This window comes from Myotis lucifugus, unplaced genomic scaffold (genome assembly GCF_000147115.1).
Source record: "Myotis lucifugus unplaced genomic scaffold, Myoluc2.0 scaffold_2, whole genome shotgun sequence".
NCBI classification, from domain to species: domain Eukaryota; kingdom Metazoa; phylum Chordata; class Mammalia; order Chiroptera; family Vespertilionidae; genus Myotis; species Myotis lucifugus.
The window spans coordinates 20,447,570-20,472,904 of record NW_005871050.1 but is presented as its reverse complement, the minus strand read 5'-3'; the positions used below and the strand labels follow the sequence as shown (position 1 = coordinate 20,472,904).

At 41.9% G+C, this 25,335-nt stretch overlaps 1 non-coding gene across 1 annotated transcript; it reads left to right on the top strand.

The window, feature by feature from the left end:
- The first annotated feature begins 510 nt into the window (after positions 1–510).
- On the top strand, positions 511–617 carry LOC111827233. The gene has a single exon (XR_002830731.1). It is a non-coding gene; the product is annotated as a U6 spliceosomal RNA (small nuclear RNA).
- Positions 618–25,335: the final 24,718 nt, after the last annotated feature.

Below are 25,335 nucleotides of genomic sequence, written 5' to 3'. Positions count from 1 at the left end.
AGACTATGCATCTCAAAGGGAAAGGGGGGAGGGTTGACACAGGAAGAGATTAATCAAAGATCTTACCTATGGACATAGACAGTAGTGTGGTGAAGGCCTGGGGTGGGGTGGGAACTGGGCAGATGGGTGCAATGGGAAGGGGGGACATCTGTAATACTCTCAACAATAACGATTTTTTAAGAAATTTCTTGATTGGAATGGACTCTAAAGAAATGCCACTCTCAACTTTTGGGCTTGATAAGCCATTAGTAGTGGTGGTCTGACGGTTTTTTAAATTTTTTTTTTATTTTCTCTGTGAAGTAAAAAAAGCTTTATGAGTGTTTCCTAGAAATCAGAGTCTTCATTCAGATGGAACCTGCCAGCCATCTCCAAAGGAAACTGATTGTCATCTATATGATCCAATGTTTGGGGCGTTTGAATTTGTTTGGGACGAAATTGGTTCAGTTGGAAATGTGAATGTGTGTCCGGGGTTTCTTTCTGTTGTGATGAAAATGTAAAAAAAAAAAAAAAGTGCTTGCTTCGGCACCACATATACTAAAATCGGAATGATACAGAGAAGATTAGCATGACCCCTGCGCAAGGATGACACACAAATTCATGAAGCGTTCCATATAAAAAAAAAAAAAGATTTTGCTTATGTGTGAAGAACTCTAGGCATATACTAAAATCAACTGAATGTTTTACTTTAAAGAGGTGATTTTTATAGTATATGTTGCAATGTAAACATTACTCAATGGTAATTATAATTTTATAAACGTGTATTTTCAAGCAGAACAAACTTAAATCAACCACTTAATTTGTCACTTAGAAATCTGAAAAGATGTGCAATCTTAACAAAAGCTCTCCAAAAGAGAAACATAAAAGTTTAAGACAGGGATAAATGAAATACAGAATGGTAAAAGAATGAAGAAAACTAGTAGTTAGTTCTTTCAAAAGTCAGTTACATTCATACATCTTTAGCTAGACTGAATAGAAAAAATGTAAATGACTGAAGTTAAAAACAAATGAGGGTTCATCATGGCCCAAGTTACAGATATTAGTTGGATGATAAGATTGTATTGTGTACATTTGTACCCACAAACATAATTAGATGAAATTACTAGGAACACACAAATCATGCAAAACTGACTCAAGAAGATATATAGACAATCTGAAAGACCTACAACAGGTACATATTTTGAATATTTAATAAATTCTCCTATTAAATAAAAAAACATGAAATAAATTTTACCAATCATATAAAGAGGAATTATTACTAATCCTTCTCAGGTTTTCCAAGAAAAAGATTAGGAAATACATCTGTATTAGTTAGGGTTCTCCAGGGAAAAGGATCTATATAGAGAGGGAGAGAGATTTATTGTGTGGAATTGTCTCATGTGATATTGGAGGCAGAGAAGTACAAAATCTGCACAGTAGGCTGGCATGCTGGACATCCATGAAATGTTCATGCCGAAACTGGAATTCTAAGGCACTGTGAAGATAGGATTTCTTCTTCCTTGTGCAACCTCTTTTTTCTCTTAAAGCCTTCAACTGATTGGACAAAACAGGAACAAATACAATATTTGTATTTGCATGTGGCCTGCTGGCCATAGTTTGAGGACCCCTGATCTATATATTATTACCTGCTGCCAAACAGCTGAGGGCAATTCCCCTAACCTGATAATCATTTGTTGTTTACCATACCTTAACTTTGATATGTATATCTGCTTTGCTAAAGGGCACAATGTGTGAATAAAAAGCCGAAGGTCCAGACATTCAAGGAGCCACTTCACTAGAGAGCTGGTTTCTGCCTGGCTTTCCCCCATGCCTTCCAAATTTATATTTCTTTTCTAGTCTCTATCCATTTATGTCACAGCCCCTCCTCCAGATTCCTGAACCTTTGCTGTGAAAAGACTGTGGCATTTATGGCTTCCAAACAGGGATATCTGGAGAAGATTATTTGCCTAAGCCTGCTGTAGACCAATTCCAGCATGTCACAATTTCAAGAGTTTCATCAAAAGGTTGATGAGGCTTGGGGACTCAACAGGGTTGAGTCACACATGTAGTCACCTGTTGGGAATGGCTAAAGGCATTTCCCCAAACCTGAATAGGAAACTGATTGTGGCTGCCAGACAGTTAAAGGGCATCTTAATCTACATGTTATTGCCTCCTACTGGCCAAACACCTGAACAGCCGTAGGCTATTCCCCAAACTGACAATGCTTCTGTACCCTTTGAAATGTATTATTTCCACCTTGCCTTAGGACAAATTGTGTTAATAAAAGCAAGGGTCCAAGACAAGGAGAAAATCTTTAGTTCCTTTAGCTGAAGGTCCTCTGACCCCCAATGCCTTTCAAAATTATATCTTGTCTCTGGACTCTTTATTAGTCTCTGGATTCCTATGTCATCTACACACAGCCCCTTCTCCAGATTCCTGAACCCTTATTGATGCTGGGACAAGAACCCCAGCATATGCCCTAGCCGGTTTGGCTCAGCGGATAGAGCGTTGGCCTGCAGACTCAGGGGTCCCAGGTTCAATTCCAGTCAAGGGCATGTACCTTGGTTGCGGGCACATTCCCAGTGGGAGTGTTCAGGAGGCAACTGATCGATGTTTCTCTCTCATCGATGTTTCTAACTCTCTATCCCTCTCCCTTCCTCTCTGTAAAAAAATCAATAAAATATATTTAAAAAAAGAAGAAGAACCCGGGCATAAATGGCATCTGAACAGGGACTTTCTGAATCCTGGAAGCACCAACATTAATTGCGTTGGACATCTGGAAAAGAAGGATTTGCCTGAGTGTAAACAACACCAATAATGGTGGTAAGATTAACAATGCGTAGAGCCCATGTTAGCTTCAGAAGCCCATGGATCTGCAAGTACATGGGTGATACTTTGTGTTTAAATCAGATTATTATGGGGAAAATTTTGATAAAAAGGCAAAATTATGAAGAAATTGGAATATCAAAAGGTACTTTCTAAAATCAGGCTGAAAAAAGAGTGCCATGGTCATCTTTAATGTGGTTTCTTGTTCAAATTAAAATCTTAATTTGTATTTGGAATCTAAATTCTGTAATAAGAAATGAAACCCCACTGCCGAATCCGCCTCTGGTGCAGAGAGATTCAAAGGTGGCTGGGAGGGCAGAGCTATCGGCTTGCCCGCAAAAAGACTAAATTTGTTTAAAAATTACCAGAGAACACGTTTGGAACACCTAAAATTGGCCAAGGTCACCTTGGGTGCTAGCTATTATTTTGGAAAGCGAAATATGAAAAAATTTAAAATCTGTCTTTCTATTAAGCATGACTGGAAAAAAATACCCCGCCAGGTCACTTGCTGAAACTTTCCCCAAAGCAGGGTGTGGGGGAAGGGAGAAAAGGAGCCACATGGTGATCCAATATGGACACCCCCTCCCCAAGTATGCTAATTTAGTCTTGTAATTGAAAAGTTTTACCAAATTTAAAAATGCATCTGGGATTTCTGTGCAAAGAGAAAACTGGCTTGAAACAGATGCGCGCAACTGTCCTGTTTTTGGACATTTAGATAGAGTTTTTAGCTGGAATCTCTCTACAAATGTACAAAATAAAACCCCAAGACTGATTATTTCTTAAGAAAAAATGGCGAATTTGACCAAAGGAAAAAGAATGCAGGCTGATTCTAGCAACAAGATTAGTATTTCCATAATAAAGAGTAGTCTTTAAAATGCTAATGAACCGCATTCCAAAGTTAACTTTTAGGCTGAAAAGAAAATTCACTAAATTGTCTGTTACAAAAATTTGCTAAAAAATATGCCTTAAAATAATAATTATTAAATTTAAATCTAAAAATTATTGAAAAATAGATAATTAAAAAAATCTAAGTAGCCCTTAGTTAATTAAGAAAGCTAGCTGTGCCTCTCAAATAGAGGAAGGGGCTAGCCGCCCTTCCCTGAGTAGAAAAAATGTGGTCTTTTTAAATTAGCCAGATAGGCCAGAACCTGCTTTGCAAGTCTCAAATGTGGTTTTCCAAGGCCCCTAGCAAGTTGAAACTTTAAAGTTTGCTTAATCAAATAAAAAATAGTTCATTAATCTGAATTTGTCTCATGAAAAATCTAGAGGACAGACTTGAATCTATTGATTGTGTCTTGTATTTTTGAAGTTTATTGTTAAGAATATAAGGTGTTATTAATCTAAAGAAATGCTAAATATTTGACTTGCCAGCTAAGATTTTAAAGTTCTAGTTAAATTAAATTGGGAGAAATTATAGTTGTGGTAGTAACTAAATGCCTAAAGTATAGAAATTTATTGCCCATTTTTTTTATTGGGCTCTTTATCTTCCTTTTGTTAAGTTGTGTGAGTTCCTTGTAAATGTTGGAGATTAAACCTTTATCAGAGATATCATTGGCAAATATGTTCTCCCATGCAGTGGGTTTTCTTGTTGTCTTGTTGATGGTTTCTTGCAGAAGATTTTTGTTTTGATATAGTCCCATTTGTTTATTTTCCCTTTAGTTTCCATTGCCCTAGGAGCTGTGTCAATGAAGAAATTCCTTGGGCATATATCTGAGATTTTGCTACCTGTGGATTCCTCTAATATTTTTATGGTTTCCCATCTTATGTTTAAGTCCTTCATCCAGTTTGAGTTTATTTTTGTGTATGGTGTAAGTTGGTGGTCTATTTTCATTTTTTAATAAATATTTAATTTTTTATTGTTTAAGATATTACAAATGTGTCCTTATCCCCACGTTACCCCCTATACCCCGCTCATGCCCCCACCCCCCTGTTGGCCGTGTCCATTGGTTAGGCCTATATGCTTGCATATAAGTCCTCTGGTTGATCTCTCCCCCTTACCCTCACCCTCCCCTACCTTCCCTCTACGGCCATCCAATAAATGCCTCTCTGTGTCTGTATCTGTCCTTGTTCATCAGTTTATGTTGTTCATTATATTCCACAAATGAGTGAGATCATGTGGTATTTATCCTTCTGTGACTGCCTTATTTCACTTCCATAATGCTCTCCAGTTCCATCCATGCTGTGGCAAATGGTAAGAGTTCCTTCTTTTTTACAGCAGCATAGTATTCCATTGTGTAGATGTACCACAGTTTTCTAATCCATTCATCTGCTGATGGGCACTTAGGCTGTTTCCAGATCTTAGCTATGGTGAATTGTGCTGCTATGAACATAGGGATGCATATATCCTTTCTGATTGGTGTTTCTGGTTTCTTGGGATATATTCCTAGAAGTGAGATCACTGGGTCAAATGGGAGTTCCATTTTTAACTTTTTGAGGAAACTCCATACTGTCTACCATCGTGGCTGCACCAGTCTGCATTCCCACCAACAGTGCAGGAGGGTTCCTTTTTCTCCAAATCCTCTCCAGCACTTGTCCTTTGTTGATTTGTTGATGATAGCCATTCTGACAGGTGTGAGATGGTACCTCATTGTTGTTTTGATTTGCATTTCTCGGGGGATTAGTGACTTTGAGCATGTTTTCATATGTCTCTTGGCTTTCTGAATGTCCTCTATTGAAAAGTGTCTATTTAGGTCCTTTGCCCATTTTTTGATTGGATTTTTTTTCTTCCTTTTGTTAAGTTGTAAGTGATCCCTATAAATGTTGAAGATTAAACTCTTATCTGTCATAACATTGGCGAATATGTTCTCCCATGCAGTGGGCTTTCTTGTTGTTTTGTTTATGGTTTCTTTTGCTGTGCAGAAGCTTTTTATTTTGATGTAGTCCATTTGTTTATTTTCTCTTTAGTTTGAAATGCCCTAGGGGCTGTATCGGTGAAGAAATTGCTTCGGCATATGTCTGAGATTGTGTTGCCTTTGGATTCCTTTATTATTTTTATGGTTTCCTGTCTTACATTTAAGTCCTTTATCCATTTTGAGTTTATTTTTGTGTATGGTGTAAGTAGGTGGTCTAGTTTCATTTCTTTGCATGTATCTGTCCAATTTTCCCAACACCATTTATTAAAGAGATTGTCTTGACTCCACTGTATGTTCTTGCCGCCTTTATCAAATATTAGTTGAGCATATTGGTTCAGATCAATTTTGGGGTTCTCTATTCTATTCCATTGATCTATATGTCTGTTCTTGTCCCATTACCAGGCAGTTTTGAGAACAGTGTCTCTGTAATACAGCTTGATATCTGGTATTGCGATCCCTCCTACTTCATTCTTCTTTCTCAGGGTTGCTGCAGCTATTCGGGGTCTTTTTTTATTCCAGATAAATTTTTGGAGAGTTCGTTCTAGGTCTATGAAATTTGCAGTTGGTATTTTAATGGGGAGTGCATTGAATTTATAGATTGCTTAGGGTAGTATGGACATTTTGATGATGTTGATTCTACCAATCCATGAACATGGTATGTTCTTCCATCTGTTTATGTCTTCCTCTATTTCTTTTCAAAGTCCTGTAGTTTTCAGCATATAGGTCTTTTACCTCCTTAGTTAAGTTTATTCCTAGGTATCTTAATTTTTTTGTGCAATGGTTAATAGGATTGTTTTTTAAATCCCTCTTTCTGTAAGTTCATTGTTGGTGTATAAAAAGACCATTGATTTCTTGGCATTAATTTTGTATCCTGCTACATTGCCAAATTTATTTATTAATCCTAATAATTTTTTGATGGAGTCTTTAGGATTTTCTATGTACAGTATCATGTCATCTGCGAATAATGACAATTTTACTTCTTCTTTACCAATTTGGATACGTTTTATTTCTTCTTCTTGTCTGATTGCATTGGCTAGGATTTCCAGTACTATGTTGAATAGGAGTGGTGAAAGCGGACATCCCTGTCTTGTTCCTGTTCTTAAGGGAAATGGTTTTCATTTTTGCTCATTGAGTAGAATGTTGGCTGTAGTCTTTTCATATAAGGCTTTTATTATGTTGAGGTATGATACTTCTATTCCCACTTTGCTCTGCGTTTTTATCAGAAAAGCAGGTTGGACTTTGTTAAATGCCTTTTCTGCATCAATTGATATGATTATGTGATTTTTGTCTCTCAATTTGTTTATATGGTGTATCACGTTTATTGATTTGGGGATATTTACCAGCCTTGCATCCCTGGAATAAATCCCACTTGGTCATGGTGTATGATCTTTCTAATGTAATGCTGGATCTTGTTTGCTAGAATTTTGTTGAGGATTTTAGCATCTATGTTCATCAGGAATATTGGCCTGTAATTCTCTTTCTTTGTGGTGTCTTTATCTGGTTTCGGGATTAGGGTAGAAAGAGCTTGGAAGTGTGCTTTCCTCTTGAATTTTTTGGAATAGTCTGAGAAGGATTGGTTTTAGTTCTTCTTTGAATGTTTGGTAAAACTCCCCTGTGAAGCCATCTGGTCCAGGGCTTTTGTTTGCTGGAAGCATTTTGATTACTGTTTCAATTTCATTAGTAGTTATCGGCCTATTCAGGTTTTCTGATTCTTCCTGATTTAGTTTTGGAAGCTTGTATTTTTCTAGGAATGTGTCCATTTCATCGAGGTTGTCCAGTTTGTTGGAGTAGAGGTGTTCGTAGTATTTTTTGACAATCCTTTGTATATCAGTAGGGTCAGTTGTTACTTCACCTCTTTCATTTCTGATTTTGTTTATTTGGGTCTTCTCTCTTTGTTTCTTGTTTATCCTTTCAAAGAACCAGCTCTTGGTTTCATTGATCTTTTGTATTGTTTTTTTGGTCTCTATGTTGTTTATTTCTGCTCTGATCTTTATTATTTCCTTCCTTCTGGATACTGTAGGCTTTTCTTGTTGCTCTCTTTCTAACTCTTTGAGTTGTAAGGTTAGATCATTTATTGCCAGTTTTTCTTGTTTTTTGAGGTAGGCCTGTAGAGCTATGAACTTTCCTCTCAGGAATGCTTTCATTGTGTCCCATAGATTTTGGATTGTTGTGTTTTCATTGTCATTGCTTTCCAGGATGCTTTTTATTTCTTCTTTGATCTCTCTGGTAACCCAGTCATTGTTTAATAACATGCTATTTAGCCTCCAAGTGTTTGATATTTTTAATGTTTTTATGGTAGTTGATTTCTAGTTTTATGCCATTGTGATCTGAGAAGATGCTTGTTATGATTTCTATTCTCTTGAATTTGAAGAGACTTTGTGTCCTAATGTATGGTCTATCTTTGTAAATGTCCCATGTGCACTGGAGAAGAATGTATATTCTGTAGCTTTGGGGTGAAATATTCAGAAGATGTCAATTAAGTCCATCTGATCTAGTGAGTCGTTTAGGATTGCTGTTTCTTTGCTGATTTTTTGTTTAGAGGATTTATCCAGTGGTGTCAGTGGAGTATTAAAGTCCCCTACTATGACTGTATTGCTATCGATCTCTCCCTTGATATCTTCCAGAAATTGTTTTATGTATTTGGGTGCTCCTGTATTGGGTGAATATATGTTTACCAGAGTTATATGTTCTTGTTGAATTGCTCCCTTTAGTATTGTCAACGTAAAAAACAATTGAAACCTGTAAAGAATTTTTGTGAGTTTATTTGAGCCAAACTGTCGACATATGCCGGGAAGCAGAACCTCAACGAATTGAGATAGTGCTCCGGAGAATGGCAGGGTTACATACGTATTTATACATGAAATTCATTGGTGACAGATTTAAGGAGGTGGGATTAAGCGAAGCAGGGGGAAACCTCTGTGATAGGATAGCAGGATCAATTAACATGATAATGAAGGAATTTGTAGTATCTGTCCTGGCGCCCAGAACATTTGGTTGTGCCCCAGGGGCTCCAGAAAAAGGGAAGTTACAAGTTAACCAGACATTTCAAGGGTATGTTATCTTAGAGGCAAAAAGGCAAATGGGCTCAGTAAGGATCAAAGTTGATCTTGTCAGTGAAGATACTGGCCTAGGACATAACTGCCCACCATAACTGCTTTTAGTTAAAGTTTAATTTCAGACCATCCTTTGTGGTTACTTTAGGTCTCCGAGTCTGCAGAACTGCCATGCAGGCCTCTCCTGAGCTTGTCAGGTCAGCATGTGGCCCCTTTTCGACCACAGTATTATGTAGTGGCATTCCTTATCTCTTGTATGGCCTTTACTTTGAGGTCTATCTTGTCAGATATAAGTATCGCAACCCCAGCTTTTTTCTCATTTCCATCTGACTGAAAAATTTTTTTCCATCCCTTCACTCTCAGTCTGTGTGACATCTTTGTTCTGTGGTGGGTCTCTTGTAGGTGGGTCTCAGCAGATATATGGGCCATGTTTTCTTATCTATTCAGCTACCCTTTGTCTTTTGATGGGAGCATTTAATCCATTTACATTTAATGTTATTATTGAAAAGTACTTGTTTGTGGTCATTTTTATTCTTAATGTTTGTGTTTCTTCTTGTCTTTCTGTTTCTTCTTTTTACAGCAGTCCATTTAGCATTGCTTTTTTTAAAATATATTTTATTGGTTTTTTACAGAGAGGAAGGGAGAGGGATAGAGAGTTAGAAACATCGATGAGAGAGAAACATCGATCAGCTGCCTCCTGCACACCTCCTACTGGGGATGTGCGCACAACCAAGGTACATGCCTTTCACCGGGATTGAACCTGGGACCTTTCAGTCTGCAGGCTTATGCTCTATCCAGTGAGCCATACCAGTTAGGCCCCTTTAGCATTTCTTCCATTACTGGCTTGGTGATAATAAACTCTTTTAGTCCTTTTTTGTCTATGAAGCTCCTGATTCCACCTTCAATTTTGAATGATAGCCTTGCTGGGTATAGTATTCTGGGATTCAGTCCCTTGCTTTGCATCACTTTGTATATTTCATTCCATTCCCTTCTAACCTGGTGTGTTTCTGTTGAAAAGTCAGCTGATATTCTAATAGGAGAGCCCTTGTAGGTAACTTTCTGTCTCTCTCTGGCAACCTTTAAGATTCTTACTTTGTCGTTTGTGTTTGCCAATTTAATTATGATGTGTCTTGGTGTTGGTCTTTTGGGGTTCATCTTGTTTGGCACTCTATGTGCTTCTTGGACTTGTGTAGTTTTTTTTCCTGCCAGTATCAGGGAAGTTTTCTGTCATTATTTTTCTGAACAGGTTTTCTATTCCTTGCTTCTCCCCCTCTCCTTCTGGTACCCCTATTAAGCGAATGTTGTTTCATTTTGCGTTGTCCCAAAGCTTCCTTAGGCTCTCCTCTTGCTTTTTATGTTTTTTTTTCAGTTGCTCCTGTGTTTGTGTTTTTTTCCTACCTTGTCCTCTAATTCACTGATGCAGTCCTCAGCCTCTTCTAGTCTGCTTTTTTTTTTAATATATATTTTATTGATTTTTTTTTTTTACAGCGAGGAAGGGAGAGAGATAGAGAGTTAGAAACATCAATGAGAGAGAAGCATCGACCAGCTGCCTCCTGCACACCCCCCACTGGGGATGTGCCTGCAACCAAGGCACATGCCCTTGACCGGAATCGAACCCGGGACCCTTTAGTCCCCAGGCCGACACTCTATCCAGTGAGCCAAACCAGTTAGGGCTAGTCTGCTTTTTAAGCCTTCCATTGTGTTCTTTATTGCATCAATGTCGTTCTTCATTTCCTCTTGGTTCCTTTTCATGTTGGTGACATTCTCATTCAACTCCTTGTAATTCTCATTGAGTTGCATGTATTTGTCATCCAGCCATTTGAGCATCCTTATAACCATTACTCTGAATTCTTTCTCTGATAGGTTAGTAGCCTCAATTACATTTAACTCCCTTTCTGGTGATATCTCTTTTTCTTTCCTTTGTGGATTGCTTTTTTGTCTTCACATGTTTTGCTGTAATGTTTTAATTGTAGCTCTGATCGCTTTGCTGCCCAGTATGTTTTGAGTATGGTGCTACTGGTGTGACCTCTCATGTCTCCTGGGCTTGTTAGTCTATTGTAGCTCCCTACTTGAGCTATTTGGGTTCTCTTGATGTAGGCCTGCGAGCTGGAAAGGCGCAACTGAGGTATCTAGAAGTCAGCAGCCTTGGAGGGGGTGTCCCAATTTTTGCTGTCTTGTGCCCTTGGTTGAAATCACGCATGCCCAGTGGGGACTCACAGTGGCACCCAGGAACTGTCCGTTGGGGTGGTGGGGCTCAGGAAGCCTGCATTCTGGAAAGGCATGACCATGGTGTCCAGAGTTCTGTAGTTGTGGGGTGGGCAGAATTAGCTTTTGCTGCTGCCTCCGTGGTTGGATACACGCGATCCCAGTGGCAGTTCACGGAGGCACCTGTGGTGTGTTTGCCAGCAGGGTGTACTGACACACTCTGAAGGGCCCTGGCACTGAAGTCACTGGATTGCAGTGTCTGTGGGCAGGTATCCCAGAAGAGGGAATTCAGCATTTCTACAGCCCAACAGTGCACCCCTGTTTGTTTAAGTGCGTGTCCAGCGGGGCTCACAGCAGGGCCCCAGGGCTGCCTGTGGAGCAGTGGTCTTGGAGACCTGCATGCTGGAAAATCATGCAACTGTATTGTCCAGATTTCTGCAGCTGTTGTGTGGGGAAACTCAGTTTTTGCTGATGCACCTGTGGTGGATAGGCGCGTGTTCCCAGTGGTGGCACACAGGAGCACCCGCAGTGAGTTTGCTAGCGCAGGCACACTGAAGCACTCTGAAGGGCCCTGGCATGCTTAATCGAGGTGTCTTTGGGCTGGTATCCAGGATGGGTGAATTCAGAATTTCTACTGCCCAGGGGAGTGCGTCCCTATTTGTCCAAGATCGGACCCAGCAGAGGCTCACTGCGGCTTCCCAAAGTGCCCTGTGGATAGATGGGCTCAGGGGGAATGAGCAACTGTGGCAGTGCCTTTGCTGGGCACTGAGCTTTGATGCACTCTGAGGGCCCTGGCGTTTAAGTTGCGCAGCTGGGTGTGTGGGGGCAGTGATTCAGGCAGAGGGATTCCAGAATTTCTACTGGGGGCAGTGCGCCTGTGTCTGTACATAATCACACCCAGCTGGGGCTTACAGTGACTCCTAAGAGAAGTCTATGGAGTGGTGTGCCTCGGAGACCTGCGCGCTGGAGAGGCATTCGCGATGTTGGAAGTCTGCCACTGGGGAGGGGGAGGCTGCACTTACTGCTGTGGGCGCGGTGCTCCTTTGGAGGTGGAGATCCCAGGGTCTGCAAGTCTGCGGTGGGCAGCAGGATTTTGGCTGGAGTGGCTGCTGGGTCGCAGGCAGTGTAGTGTCCAAGGCCTGTCTGGGTGGTGGTGCTGATGAGTTCCTAGAAGAGGCCGCTCTCCCCTTTAAGATGGCGTGGGCTCCGTGCCCGAGTCCGGCAGTCCGGGGAGTGCCTGCAGAGGTGGTAGTCTCTCCCTGTCCCAGTGAGCCTGGTCTGCCAACCTCTGCTTCTCCTTCCTGATTTAACTCTCCCTCACTCACTCACACACACAACACATCCACCCACACACTCTTTTCATCCCCTCACTCACTTCCTATCCCTCACCTCCGTCCTGCCAGCCGCCATCTTTTTCGCTCCAATTACATATTGTTTTTGTGATTAATCACTATGCTTTAATTATGTTCAATTTGTAACAATGAAATTGGGGGTCTCCACAACATGAGGAACTGTATTAAAGGGTCACGGCATTAGGAAGGGTGAGAACCACTGGCCTAAGCGAAGGAAGAGGTCCACCGGTAAAGGTGGGGATCACTGGAAAATTCAGTAGGGAGATTCACTGTGCATAAAGCCTGCACTAAGCTTTGGAATTCGCGATCCAAAGTGGGCAAGGACGTCTTTTTCAAGCGAGGCCATAATCGGGAAGAATTCAGTTAAAAAGCAAAATTATAAAGAAATTAAAATGTCAAAAAGTACTCTCTTAAATCAGGCTCAAGGAAAAAGTGTGCCATTGTCATATTTAACTATGTGGGATCTTGTTCAAATTGCAAAATCCCTAATTTTTATTGGGGATCAAAAGTCTGTAATTACTAAAAAGGCACCTGATCCTCTGCCTCTGGTGGGAAAAGGCTCAGCAGCCAGGGATGATAGAGCTGTTAGTTCTCGAGCAGGGGAACTCTCTGATGCTTTGTTTGAAAATTATCACATGATGCCTTGGGACAGGCAGAGTTTAGTTAAAATAACTTTAAAGGGTAGACAATGCTATGGAGAAAAATTTCCAGGAAAAGAACTTTGATTTATTAAATCTTGTCTATATGGGGGTTTTTGTTTGTTTTTTAATTTTATTGTTTAAGATATTACAAATAGTAGTACATATGTCTCCTTTATTTCCTCCCACTGACCTCCCCCCAGCCTCCCCTACCCCCTGTATATGTTTTTTTGATTGTGGTTTTTATCTGTCATTTTTGTTTGGTTTAATGTGTTTATTATTAGTCTATTAAGCATGCCTTTAATTTAATTGGGTAAGAACAGAAACCTAAACGACCATGTAAATTCAGAACATTTACTGAATATACCCAGAGCAAGCAGGATGTGCGGGTGGGGAAGACATGTGGTGATCCTGTAAAATGGACACCCACTCCCGAGAGTGCTAAAAAAGTCTTATTGTTGCCATGTTTTGTTTTGTTTTAATTTCCTGGTCCATCATTTAAAAATTTTGCAGAATTTAGGAATGCGTCTGGGATTTCTGTACTCATGAAAAGAAAAAAGCTGGCTTAAGACAAAAGTGTGCTCCATCCGATTTTGGATAGGTATTGGGCTAAGCTCAATCTCTTTGTGAACATTATAGAATAAACCCAAGACTGTTTTTCCCAAAAAGATGGTGGAAATCACCCAAGGAAAAAATACAGGCTGGGTTCTAAGCAACAAGATTAGTGTTTCCATAATAAAGGGTAGTTTTTGAATAAGAATAGACCGCATTCCTCACAGGTAATAAGTTATCTCTGTTACAGAATTTAGCAAAGTAAATGCCTTAGATGGTAATAATTGGCTTTAAAATCTCAAAATTGTTGAAACATGGATAAATAAATGTAACTGAAATGAAGGATTTGTGGTAGAGCTTTTCAGTGATAAGTATAGGTATATTGATAGTGGGGGTCCAGTAGCCTGGGACAGAGAATACCTTCGCCTTTCTGATGGAAGAGGGGACTAGTCACATTTCCTGCAGCAGAAACTTTAGAAAGAATATGGCAGTTCTACATTTAAATACCTACAAGCTTGCTTCCCTGCTTCCCCCTCCTTTCGCCAGCCAGAAACATAGTTTTCCAAAGTCTTTGGCAACTGAAAACTTTGGGGTGGGCTGAATTAAATAATAAAAACTTATTAAATATCTAGGTATTTTTAAATGACAAAATACTGAAATATTAATCTGAATTTGCCTCATATGAAAAGTCTATAGGAGAGAATTGAATCTCTTAAATATGTCTTGTATTTTATTTGAAATATATTCTTTTTAAAAAATATCTTTTATTGATTTTTTTACAGAGAAGAAGGGAGAGGGATAGAGAGTTAGAAACATCAATGAGAGTGCCGAAACCGGTTTGGCTCAGTGGATAGAGCGTCGGCCTGCGGACTCAAGGGTCCCGGGTTCGATTCCAGTCAAGGGCATGTACCTGGGTTGCGGGCACATCCCCAGTGGGAGATGTGCAGGAGGCAGCTGATCGATGTTTCTCTCGCATCGATGTTTCTAACTCTCTATCTCTCTCCCTTCCTCTCTGTAAAAAATCAATAAAATATATTAAAAAAAAAAAAAAGAAACATCAATGAGAGAGAAACATCGATCAGCTGCCTCCTGCACACCCCCTACTGGGGATGTGCCTGCAACCAAAGGTACATGCCCTTGACTGGAATTGAACCTGGGACCCTTTAGTCTGCAGCCCGATGTTCTATCCACTGAGCCAAACCAGTTAGGGCTGAAATATCCTATCTAATAAAAGAGAAACATGGTAATTAGCATACGACCGCTACCCTTCCCATTGGCTAATCAGGGAGATATGCAAATTAACTGCCAACAAAGATGGCGGTTAACCGCCAACAAAGATGGCGGTTAATTTGCATACATAGGCGCAATGATGGGAGGCAAAAGGGGAAAGAGGAAGAACGGTGGCAGGCAAGAGCTGGGGGGTGCCATTGGAAAGCCCGGCAGCAGGCCAGGCAACACCCCCGGCCTGGGGTGCCGGTGATCGCCATGGCATCGGAGGAAGAGAGAGCCAGGGTGCAGGACCCCCAGGGCCAGGGTGCCGGCTGGCCTGCGGCCCCCTGATCTGGCATGGCGAAGGGAGGGCGGGGCGCAGGGCACGGCTGCACCCCATGCCGGGTACAGCCGTGCTCCGAGATCCAGATATGCAATCTTGAAGGGAGGGGCGGGGCAGCAGGCATGGCAGCACCCTGGGCACCGGGTGTAGGCCCAGGGTGCAGCCGAGCCTGCGGCCCTCTCGAAGGGAGGGGCCCCCTGGTATGCGATGGTGAAGGGAGGGGCGGGGCAGCAGGCATGGCAGCATCCTGGCTCTGGGTGCAGGTCCAGGGTGCAGCCCTGCCTGCGCCATCTGATCTGAGATGCGAAGGGAGGGGCGGGGCCACAGGCAAGGTGGCACCAGGGCACCGGGTGCTGAGGTGCCTGTGGTCCCCTGATCTGAGATCAGGAAGTGAGGGGCGGGGTCCCAGGCACAGCTGCACCCGGGGTCCTGATTGCATCCCCAGCAACGAGGCAGGGAGGTACCCAGAACACACGGAAGCCGTCCTGCCTGGCCGCGGGGGACCAGATCGCATCCCCAGCAGCGAGGCAGGGAGGGATCCAGAACTCGGAAGCCGTCCTGCCTGGCTGTGGTGGAAGGATCATGTCCCTGGCTATGAGGCAGGGAGGGACCCAGAACACACGGAAGCCAGGTCTTTATTTATTTTTTTAGATTGTGTAATTATTTATTACAAATAAACGGTGGTTTCACATCTGTCAAAAACGGGTCCTCTTTTTACATGTGTGTGCAGGTTCTGATGTACAAGAAAGGGTCATGTGCTTAGTTCGTCCATGCAAAGCTCACAGGTACATCACTTACTTTAAAAATAGAATGATCTCTTTTTGAACCAATCTGTTTAGATTCAGGATTAGTAAAACAGTATGGCCCTAATGAAATACAGTGATAGGAATTAGGAAGTGTGACACTGATGGTTCTGGGCATGTGAAGGGTGAGGGACAGAAGGGTACACACGGTCTTCCCTTCAGTTCTGCTGGAGAGATGAGCTCCGAGGGCCCAAGCTGCTCCATGCCCAGAGGAGGTGGGTGTGGTCAGTGGCTCTGTTTCAGAACTTCTTGCCAAGCAGAGAGCTTACCCGACCCACAGGAACCTTTTTACTCCAGAAAACGGAAACAGCCAGTTCCCAATGTGCATGGGGAAACCAGTGTACCCTCCTGTGCACGGTGTCCTGATGGGGTGACGGGGGAGGTGGGCGAGGGGAGCAGTGCAGAGTTGTTAGGCAGCTGGAGTGGGAGTGGAAAGGCCATGAAATGTCCACAGTCCTGGCTGTGCCCACGGCCTGGGCTGCTCCTCCAGGCCCTGGATGAGGGATTAGGGATGATTCTCTTGGGAAGGGAATATTCCATGGGTGGAAGATTTACAGGCTCAGGGTGGGCCGTGTGTTAGTTTGGGGCAAATCCCTCAGCATTCCTGCTGCCAAGCCCTCAAAGGAATGAGGCAGAGGCACCCCTCACCCCCAAGACCCCTTCGTGGACATTTTAGCATCTACGTGATTTTTAATCCCTTCAGGGAGACTTTCTATCCTGCAGTCCCATCCCACCCCACTGTTGCTGTTTGTCTGCCAGCTGGGTCGAGCATCAAGGGGAAGGGGGGTTTATACTTACTGAAAGACTACTGACCCTACCGGGAAACCAACCTGTTTACTGTACTGTTGTAAATATCATACCCTTTATATCCTGTATATTGGCTTCTTTTAAATAAAGTGAAATGTCTTAGAAAAAAAAAAAGGCAAGGCAGGGCGGGACCCAGAAGACCCATATGGGGAGTGCCACTCAGCCAGAAGCTGGCTCATGGCTGGCCAGCGCAGTGGTGGTGGCAGGAGCCTCTCCCACCTCTGTGGCAGCACTAAGAATGTCCAACTAATGGTTTAGACCTGATCCCTTGGGGGCCTAAGCCTTTAGTTGGACATCCCCCAAGGGCTCCCTGGCTGCAAGAAGGATGTCTGACTGCAAGGTTAGGCCTGATCCCCCGGGGAGTGGGCCTAAGTCAACAAGTGGACATCCCCCAAGGGGTCCTGGACTGTGACTGGGCACAGGCCAGGCTGAGGGGACCCTCCCCCCAACCAGTGCACAAATTTTTGTGCACCGGGCCTCTAGTATTCTATAAAATGTGACGTTATTACTAACCTAATAAATGTTAAGTATTTAACTTGCCAGCTAAAATTTAAGGCTTCTGAGAGTTTAAAGTTCAAATTAAGTTGGGAGAAATTATATAGTTGTGATAACAAAATGCATAAAGTATAGAAATTTATTTTTGAGAAAAATAATTCTTATATTTTCTCTGGAGAAATTAATATCTACACTAATAAAAGAGAAACATGCAAATTGGTGTCACTCCGCTATGCCCACCAGCCAATCAGAGCGACTATGCAAATTAACCCAACAAAGATGGCAGTTAATTTGCATACACAGGCACAGAGCGAAGACTGAAGACTGAAGACTGAAGAGGCTTGGCTTCTCTGCTGTGGCCGGACCAAAGGCCTGGGTCCTGGGTGCCGGAGGAAAACTGGTGCCGGCAGCCAGGGGAAGGAAGGCCTAATGCGCGAATCTTTGTGCAATGGGCCTCTAGTATATATATATTTGATGGTCTTTCCAAGTTAAATTTCAAGACTTTAACCGAGATGATTTTGGGACAATTCAAGGGCCCTAGAATGATTCAAGGAGTTATTCTCTCTTCTTAAAAGAAATATTTTTGAACTGAATTAGGCCGATCTAACACACTTAAAATCATGTGGAAAGCTTTATCAAATAAAAATTAATAACTATATTTTATTTATATACATATATTTTAAATGTTATAAAGGTTTTAACCTCTAAAGTAGGGCAAGGAAAGATTGCTGAATATTTCTTAAGCAAAACCAGATAATTCAGCAGCAGAATTTTAAAACAAAAGCCCTCAGGCAGCTTGTTTTTTAAATAGGCTAGGGGGATTGGACGGCATCTGTACCTCAAAGATCAAATGTATAAGTTTGTTTACTTTGTTTTTTCAATAAAGTTGCCTACTTTAATTACTTAATAAATTGGCTTTTTATAATATAATCAAGGTCTCATATAATTTCAGTTATATGAGAAGCCAATGTTTTTATAAGCAATTGGGTCTAACAAAGGCCAATGTAAAAATTTGCATTCCTGAGACCTCCCTTAACCCCTCTGTGTATACAAATGAGCACTAGCCAAAAAGAATGCTGTTTGAAAGTAAATTTTAAGCTTAGAAAAGAAAAAAGGAGAAGTTTTAAAATCTCTTCAGCCACTCTTTATAGGGTAAACTAAAGGTTATTATTCAAGCATTAAATCTGATCATTAATAAGTCACCACAAATAAAAAGAGAGTTACTTTTGCTTGGTATGTATGCATGGCAGTATTAACCAGCATCTGAAAAACAAGCAAGTTTGTTGATCAGTTTAAAAGAAAGACAAAGAAAAAGAAAAATGTTTTAAAAAAATAACTCTCTAAATATGGCCTAGAAATTACTCTGGGAGAAAATAAAGGGAGATTTCCTTCAAATATTTAGAAATTGTAATTAAAGGTCAAGGTATTAGGCCTCAGAAAGAAAAGTAAATAATTTGCATTTTGCCTCCCTAACAAAGCTTATGTATACTCAAAGACTGATAGCAGAAATTCAATTAATGTCATTTACTGTCCACACCTAGGGACAAATAAAATTAGAAAATAAGCCTTATTTCAGACTGATTTAAATTGGCAAACTTAAATAATTGAATATTCAGGGGAACTTAGTTGTACTAGGCAGGAACCTATTCCTAGAGCATTAACTAATTTTTTTACTGATGGTTCATCTCATAGTAAAGCTGGTTATCATGCAATGAATTCAGAGCAGTGATACTTCTGTACTAAATTGAATTAAAAGCTATCAAGGCTGCATTGCTGGATTTTCAAAAGCCAAAATATTGTATAGCAAGAAAAAAATGTCCTCCTTCCAATTTAAAAAAAAGGGGGGGATATAGTGGAGTAATCTCCTGTAAGTAAATTACATCAAGCCTTAATTTAAATTTTTTCACTTTTTAATTTTTTCACTTGTAATGCTGATGGCAAGACACACATGGTGTCAGAATTAGCCAAAGGAAAATGGTTTGGCAAAATGAAAACATCTGAGTCTAGTTTATAAAAAGGTCCCTTTATTAACCTGTGGTCGAGGATATGCTTATATATTTCCAGAAAACTCCTCCATGCCCGTGTGGATTCCTGCAACAATGGATCCCAGAGAGGAACTGGCCAGTCTACTGCAGCCATAGATGGCAGTGGCCCCAAGCAACACGCTGATGAGACAGAGGAAAAATAGGCCAGAGATGGCGGATGGTAAAAATGCCTTGCCATGCTAGCAGTCATTAGCTGTGCATGGCTGCAGGTTGCCCTGGACAAAGCCAAAGAAGGTCAGACCTGCATTGCCATTACTCACCGTTTGTCCACCATCCAGAACTGGAATATCATTGTTGTCATGTCACAGGGGACAATGATTGGGAAGGAAACCCATAAAAAAACTCTTGGACAGTAATTGAGAAGGAAACCCATAAAAAACTGTTGGTTAGTGATTGGAAAGGGGACTCAAAGAACTGTTGGCCCAGAAAGGGGCTTACTGCAGACTGATTCTTTTGATGACTGGCAGCAATTTAAAAGGACATGAAAGAACTCAATCCTTTCAATTGAATTTAAAAATCTTAAAAGGAGCTCTGACCGGTTTGGCTCAGTGGAGAGAGCGTCGGCCTGTGGACTGAAGGGTCCCAGGTTCGATTCCAGTCAAGGGCATGTACCTTGGTTGCGGGCACATCCCCAGTAGGGGGCGTGCAGGAGGCAGCTGATTGATGTTTCTCTCTCATCAATGTTTCTAACTCTCTATCCCTCTCCCTTCCTCTCTGTAAAAAATCAATAAAATATATTTTAAAAAATCTTAAAAGGATCTGAGCTCTGCAAATGGCATACATTCTTGTTAAATTTATTAAATAAAAAAAGGGGGATATGCTGGGGGTTAAGAACAGTAATTAGCATAATAAATGTGAGAAGTTATTCAGAAGGTTGATGGACATCTTCAGCAGGGCTGAAGATCTGCATATTATTACCTGCTGTCAAACAGCTGAGGTCAAGTCCCCTAACCTGATAATCATTTATTGTTTACCAAACCTTACCTTTGATATGTATACCTGCTTTGCTAAAGGGCAAAATGTGTGAATAAAAAGCCCTGGGTCCAGACATTCAGGGAGCCACTCCACTAGAGAGCTGGTTTCCATCTGGCTCTCCCCCATGCCTTCCAAATTTATATTTCTTGTCTGGTCTCTCTTCATTTATGTGTAGCCCTTCTCCATATTCCTGAATCCTTGCTGAGAAAAGACTGCGGCAAAAAGTGATGGTGGTGGGTTAGTATGCCATTTCATGGTGGTAAAGGAGTTGGGAGGAGGAAGAACAATTCCCACAGGTAGAAATGGTGTTGGTAGAACTGGTGGTGGTGGGTACAGCACTCCAAATGCCTAACGGATGTGGTGGAGAAGGTCCTGGCATTTATGAGCAACCTGCAAGTCTATGTTCCTGTAATATAAATAATCCAATGTTCAAAGGTTTTTAGTAGAATATGCAGCCCACAATATAAAGTAATAGATGATTATGGTTTTTATAGACTATTCACTGTTTAGTAATGTATCAGCATTCAATGATTTAACAGTACATGCAAAGGAAATATAGGTATTTGATGAGTATTTCAAACACTACATAATAACTGGATCTGGTGACACTTTAATGCTTAGTACAATTAGCGTCCTTATCAAAGGCCTTGTAAAATACTACTCCAAAATGATGAAAGCCTAGATTTGATGATAAACATGTGAAGAAGAATTACTCTCTATGGCTTTGGCCTGTCTGACTAGTTAGTTCAAATATGGATAATACAAGGTCATGGTTTCATCCCTAAGATAATCTGTCTAATAGCAACAATGACTGAGACTTTTTTAAAAAATTAAATCTTTATTGCTCAGATTATTACAGTTGTTCTTCTTTTTTCCCTCCAAATCTCCCCTCCACCTGGTTCCCACCCCACCCTCTGCCCTTACCTCCCTCACTGTCCTCATCCATAGGTGTATGATTATTTTCCAGTCTCTTCCCACACCCCCCACACTCCTTTCCCCCTGGGAATTGTCAGTCCACTCCCTTTCGATGCCCCTGATTCTATTATAATCACCAATTCATTCTGTTCATCAGATTATTTATTCACTTGATTTTTAGATTCACTTGTTGATAGATGTGTATTTGTTGTTTATAATTTGTATCTTTACCTTTTTCTTCTTCTTCCTCTTCTTAAAGGATACCTTTCAGCATTTCATATAATACTGGTTTGGTGGTGATGAACTCCTTTAGCTTTTCCGTATCTGTGAAGCTCTTTATCTGACCTTCAATTCTGAATGATAGCTTTGCTGGGTAAAGTAATCTTGGTTGTAAGTTCGTGCTATTCATCACTTTGAATATTTCTTGCCACTCCCTTCTGGCCTGCAAAGTTTCTGTTGAGAAATCAGCTGACAGTCGTATGGGTACTCCCTTGTAGGTAACTGACAGTTTTTCTCTTGCTGCTTTTAAGATTCTCTCTTTGTCTTTTGCTCTTGGCATTTTAATTATGATGTGTCTTGGTGTGGTCCTCTTTGGATTCCTTTTGTTTGGGGTTCTCTGCGCTTCCTGGACTTGTAAGTCTATTTCTTTCACCAGGTAGGGGAAGTTTTCTGTCATTATTTCTTCAAATAGGTTTTCAATATCTTGCTTTCTCTCTCTTCTTCTGGCACCCCCATAATTCGGATGTTGGTATGCTTGAAGTTGTCCCAGAGGCTCCTTACACTATCTTCATATTTTTGGATTCTTTTTTCTTTTTGTTATTCCGGTTGGGTGTTTTTTGCTTCTTCGTATTTCGAATCTTTGACTTGATTCTTGCGATCCTCTAGTCTGCTGTTGGATCTCTGTATAATATTCTTTATTTCAGTCAGTGTATGCTTAATTTCTAGTTGGTCCTTTTTCATATCCTCGAGGGTCTTACTAGATTTATTGAGGGTCTCACTAAATTTATCAGCGGTTTCTAGACAGTTCTTGAAAAACCTTATAACCATGGTTTTGAACTCTATATCCAGCAGTTTGCTTTCCTCCATTTCTGTCATTTGTGTCCTGTTTCTTTGTCTCCGCATTTTTTATGCTTCCCTGTGTTGATAAAGTGGTTTTCTGTGCTAAGTGTCCTCTAGGGCCTAGTAGTTCAGCCTCCCCAATTACCTGAGGAGGACACTCTTGGTGCACCCCCTTGTGTGGTCTTTGTGCACAGTCTTGTTGTAGTTAAGCCTTGATTGTTGTAGGTAACACTGGGAGGGATTGGCCTCCAGGCCAATTGGCTGTGAGAATCAGCTGTGTCTGCAGTGGGAGAACTTCTGTCCTAGATCTCTAGGGAGGTGCTAATCTAGCCTCTGCCTGAGGCTATACAGCAAACGCCTCCATGCAAGGCTTGGGCAGGGTGGGTCCCAGGGGATCAACAGGGCAGGCGGAGCGAGCAGTTATGGCTGCTCTCAGTCCTGCCTTCAGAGGCCCCGCTTCTCAGTGTCCCAGCAATTGCTGCAAGTACCTCCGAGAGAAAGCTGCCTTCGAGTTCCGACCGATGCCAGACAGTCCTGCTTCTCCCGTATGAGTCTGGGTCCCCAGAGACTCGCCCGGAACTGGAGCTCAGAGCCTGAGACTCCCTCCCGATTGAAAAAGACAACTGCGCCCTCAGCCGCCAACCCACTCCACGTGCTCCTCTGTACCTTAGTATTTTACTTCTGCACCACACCTCCCCTGAGTCTCGGTATGCTTTTCTCTTTCCTTCTGGTTGTAGAATTTCCACTCAGCCAGCCTTCCTGTGGTTCTGGGTGATGTCCGTTCCGTCTTTTAGTTGTATTTTTGAAGTGGTTGTGCGAGGCAGCAAACTCCAGTGTTTACCTATGCCGCCATCTTGGTTGCTCTCTCAGCTTTATTTTAAACTATAGCCCTTACCTATTCCTCTAATTCTTTAATATTATTTTCTTTTAAAAAATATTTTTATTGATTTCAGAGAGGAAGGGAGAGGGAACGAGAGATAAAAACATCAATGATGCCCTGATAGGTTTGGCTCAGTGGATAGAGCATCGGCCTGGGGACTGAAGGGTCCCGGGTTCGATTCTGGTCAAGGGCATGTACCTTGGTTGCAGGCATATCCCCAGTAGAGGGTGTGCAGGAGGCAGCTAATCGATGTTTCTTTCTCACCAATGTTTCTGACTCTCTGTCCCTCTCCCATCCTCTCTCTCTAAAAAATCAATAAAAATATTTTAAAAATAATACAAAATGTTATGAGAGTGAAGATCAGAGGTGCTAAGCCAAAGACACTATCTGAATCGGGGTAAAGGGTACCAAATATGCCACCCAAAATATGCCTTTTTGGATTAGAGATTATTTCTTTTTGTAAAGGAAATTTCCATTTGTAAAAAGTGTCACTCTCCCTTACCAGGAAGAGGAGGACTCTTACCATTTTATTTTGTTCCCAGCTTTATTGAGATGTAATTGACATAAATATACACTTTAAAACTTAATAAGTTTCAGTTGTACAACATGATTTATGTATATACAGTGCGTGCCTCCCAAAATGTATACACACTTCAACAACTGATAGCTCAATTTTGAAAATGAGGTTCGTGAGGCGTCTGATGGTCGAGCAATTTCCGCCCCAATCCCAACTAAGCCTTCGCCAGGACAGCCGGGCGTCTGAGGGAGTGGAGCAAGAGGCTCCGGGTGGCGGCTGGTCCATCCAGCTGAGATGCTCGTTGCCCCAACTGCGTCTGCGAGAGGAAGGGCTCGGGGAGACTCCGGGACCGCGAGGGGCACTTCCAGCACATTGTGAGATCCCTTGTTTCTGGTCGCCTGAGGTGGCGGTGGCTGAGCGCCCCCTTGGATGGTGTCTGTGGGGATGCTTGGAGGGGACCGTGGCATCCACGCATGCCTGTGTGCCACGCGAGTGCGGGGCTCAGAATGCGGCCTTGTGGGTGGATGCCTTGGGGTTTTAACAAGTTACCCAACTGCTTGTTACTGCCATACAAAGTGAGACTCAATCTCATTCCTGCTGAATGTGATAGTGCAGAGAGGGGTGCAGAGGTGTCATTGGGCCCCACCTTCTCCTTGCCCGAGTTCCCGGGAGACGGCACTTTTCAACTCTTTCGTCCACGAATGCACCTACGCAGGCTCTTGAGAAATATTTGTTGAGTGAATAAGTTCACAGAGTAGGACGATGACCACCAGTTCTGTAACGCGAGCTCATTTCACTCTACAACAAGCGATGGAACTGCCTGGTAAAGCTGTCTCTCTGAAGAAAATAGGATGACAGGACCATTGGGATTTTAACCTAGACCTGTTTCGATTGCCGAGGGAGCTACCCTAACACATTGGCCAGTTTCCCTGAGGCTGTGTGTTCCAGCCCTAATCTCTCTCTAGGGTGGGGCCTGGGAGCCTTCCCTCCCACCCCCAGCAAAAGTGTGAGAAACCCTGCCGGAGCCGGACTTCGAATCCAAACGCGTTATAAAGCGTCACAAAGGTTGATGGAAGGGAGGGGCAGGAATGAATCAAATACCCACGGTGAAGTTAAATTTTAAATATACAGTGGACATCTGACAAAGGATTTCCCTCCTCAACATCCAGTGGGGCTCGCGTTGTAGGACTAATGGCTCAGTGGGAAAAATACAGAGTCCACACCTGCGTCATCCAATGGTTGCCACTTACCTACCACCTGGGGCGTTTGCGTGCTCGCAAGGAGGCCAGTCCATGGAAGAAGTGCTGTAACTGTGAAGTACACACGGATTTGCGAGATCTCAGTATGAACAAAAGAATGTAAACTGCCCCTGATGATATTTCATATTGTTTTGGATGTGTGGCATTAAAGAATACATTACAAAAATTAATTTCACCTGTTTCTTTTTACATTGTTAAGTCTACAAGAAAATGTTCAAATGTATATGTGACCGTCATTTCTACTGAACTGCACTATCTGGAGACAGACCTGTATTTGATTCTCAATTCTTCTATTTATTTCTTACTCTCTTGTCATCAAGGTAGCTTTACTTAAGGACCCAATAGCCGACCTGTCCTTAAAAGTTTGAAAATTTGAGATCCAGAGAAATCAATAAAATGTTAAGGCTGTGGTCTTAAAGCTTGCTCGTAACGATGGCACTGATGATGTGTTTTTTGAATTCAAGAATGGGAACTTCTTGAGCTCAGGGCTGTCCTCTGTCTGGCATCTCAGAAGTAAAGAAGAGATGGAGCCCAGCGGACGTGCCTCAGTGGTTGAGTGTCGACATATGAACCA